The 2,500-nt window shown below is 57.2% G+C and overlaps 1 non-coding gene across 1 annotated transcript in view; it reads left to right on the forward strand.

The window, feature by feature from the left end:
* The first annotated feature begins 1,904 nt into the window (after positions 1–1,904).
* LOC126125984 (small subunit ribosomal RNA) overlaps positions 1,905–2,500 on the forward strand; it is a 1,909-nt gene continuing 1,313 nt past the window's right edge. The window contains exon 1 of the ribosomal RNA XR_007526693.1: positions 1,905–2,500. This exon is cut by the window's right edge and continues 1,313 nt beyond it. This is a non-coding gene — a ribosomal RNA (small subunit ribosomal RNA).

Below are 2,500 nucleotides of genomic sequence, written 5' to 3' on the forward strand. Positions count from 1 at the left end.
AACCTAACCCACGTTGTGCCTTAACCTAACCCACGTTGTGCCTTAACCTAACCCACGTTGTGCCTTAACCTAACCCACGTTGTGCCTTAACCTAACCCACGTTGTGCCTTAACCTAACCCACGTTGTGCCTTAACCTAACCCACGTTGTGCCTTAACCTGCTCTGTAATTGGCATATGACACGTTACATTAATCTAGTGTTGTCTAACCACAACCCTCTGAATATAGTTCGCTACTCGCACCGCCCACCCTCTTGTGTGTCGTTTCATGTTGAACACTTCGCAAGTGTTGCTTACTTTTACATGCTCCCGCTGTACACTGTAATGTGGACAACTGCAGGATGTACATCGCCCCCCCCCCTCCACCCTGCCTTCGCACGCTGGTCGTTCAGGTGCTTGCGTGTTCAATGCCCTTCGCAGCTGTTCACTGGCATTCGCATGTCGAAGCGCTCAGTCTACGTCGTGTACGGCCTGTGTCCACTGTCCGCTGATATCGTAAGCTTAATCCTCACATTGTACTGCACATAGGTCCGTATGTACTGAATGATACGCTGTGGCACATGTGTGACCGTACGACTGCGCCCAACAACAGCGAACCATACGGTCCAAATGTTGTGCACTCAGCCACGTGCCGTCTCCCCATAAACAGCTACATTGCAGTGTGGTACGCCATAGAGACGTGTGGAGTAACGGACGCCCTGGATGGCGATCAGCATGAGCCGTCTGTTGATGTAGTGGCGCGTGTATTCAAACGTAGTCGTCTCTTCTCACACAGTGTGATAGCATGGTGCACCGCGTTCCACATCTGCGACATGGTACAGATGCTGGTTGACAGTCGGTCTCGTAATGGACATCGCATACGTAGGGGGCCACCTCCCACGTGTTCTCTAGTCGTGCACATTTTGTTGCGTGTATGTGGGCAGACGTAGTGTGTCGTGACACCTAACAGACAAGGTATGCAATAATCGTTGCATTTGCAAACTGGGATGGACGTCTACGTTTGCTGGTGACGTGACGCAACGCAAATGAACAACTGGTAAACCCATTGTGGTGCGGTGTTGTTGCTGGAGGTAAATCAGTAAGGGCAAATCTGTGTGTGAAGCGAATACGCGGCGGTGGCTGGGTGGGACCGTCCCCGGCCGGTGAGGGGGGGCCGCCCGCGTGCTGGCCGCGCGGTGCGTGGGCGCACGCGCTACAAGCCGGCTGGTGGGGGCGCCCAGTGGCAGGCGCGCCGGCCGACGGACGCGGCAGGCGGCGCAGCTGCGCGCCGGGGCACCCTGCGCGCGGCGCCGGGGCGGCCAAAGTGGGTCCTCGCGGGCCCGGTGCGAAGCGCGGTGGACATCTGCAGTGTGCTGGTCCGACTGAGGACTGTGTGCGTTGAGGATGCGCCGCCGCCCGGCACTCGGCGCCGCGACGCCGTCTGCTGCTCGGTCGCCCCAGCGGTTCTCGCTGGTGGTTTGTATCGCAGTTGTGCAGACGTGTTGGCACGTGCGCTGTGCTGGGAGAGTTCGCTTCGGCACCCACGTGGGGCCTTTGCCCTTCTGTGGCGCTGGCGTTGGAGCTGCCGGTCACCGTAGGTGGCGCGTGTTGTCTCCCGCCGGCAATGCCACGACAGCACGCTCCCGGGCCTCTGTCGGCAGCGGCAAGCTCAGTTGGGAGCACGGGTGGGTCGCACCTAAAGCGTCTACTCGCCTAACTCCGGGCGATTGCGCCTCTCTCGAACCCGACCAAGTACTTAGGACGGCGCTGCGCGCCGCCGGGACCTGAGAGGGTTTCGAGGTGTATTGTGCAGGGGAGCTCAGCCTCCTCCTGTTTGCAGAATAATTGAGCGGACGCTTGCGTGTTCGCGCGGGCCCCCTGGGACACACTCCCGGGCGGCCGGCTGCTCAGCTCTAGTTGACGCAGCTCCCTGGTTGATCCTGCCAGTAGTCATATGCTTGTCTCAAAGATTAAGCCATGCATGTCTCAGTACAAGCCGCATTAAGGTGAAACCGCGAATGGCTCATTAAATCAGTTATGGTTCCTTAGATCGTACCCACGTTACTTGGATAACTGTGGTAATTCTAGAGCTAATACATGCAAACAGAGTCCCGACCAGAGATGGAAGGGACGCTTTTATTAGATCAAAACCAATCGGTCGGCTCGTCCGGTCCGTTTGCCTTGGTGACTCTGAATAACTTTGGGCTGATCGCACGGTCCTCGTACCGGCGACGCATCTTTCAAATGTCTGCCTTATCAACTGTCGATGGTAGGTTCTGCGCCTACCATGGTTGTAACGGGTAACGGGGAATCAGGGTTCGATTCCGGAGAGGGAGCCTGAGAAACGGCTACCACATCCAAGGAAGGCAGCAGGCGCGCAAATTACCCACTCCCGGCACGGGGAGGTAGTGACGAAAAATAACGATACGGGACTCATCCGAGGCCCCGTAATCGGAATGAGTACACTTTAAATCCTTTAACGAGTATCTATTGGAGGGCAAGTCTGGTGCCAGCAGCCGCGGT

The sequence above is a fragment of the Schistocerca cancellata genome, unplaced genomic scaffold, assembly GCF_023864275.1.
Source record: "Schistocerca cancellata isolate TAMUIC-IGC-003103 unplaced genomic scaffold, iqSchCanc2.1 HiC_scaffold_447, whole genome shotgun sequence".
Taxonomy (NCBI): domain Eukaryota; kingdom Metazoa; phylum Arthropoda; class Insecta; order Orthoptera; family Acrididae; genus Schistocerca; species Schistocerca cancellata.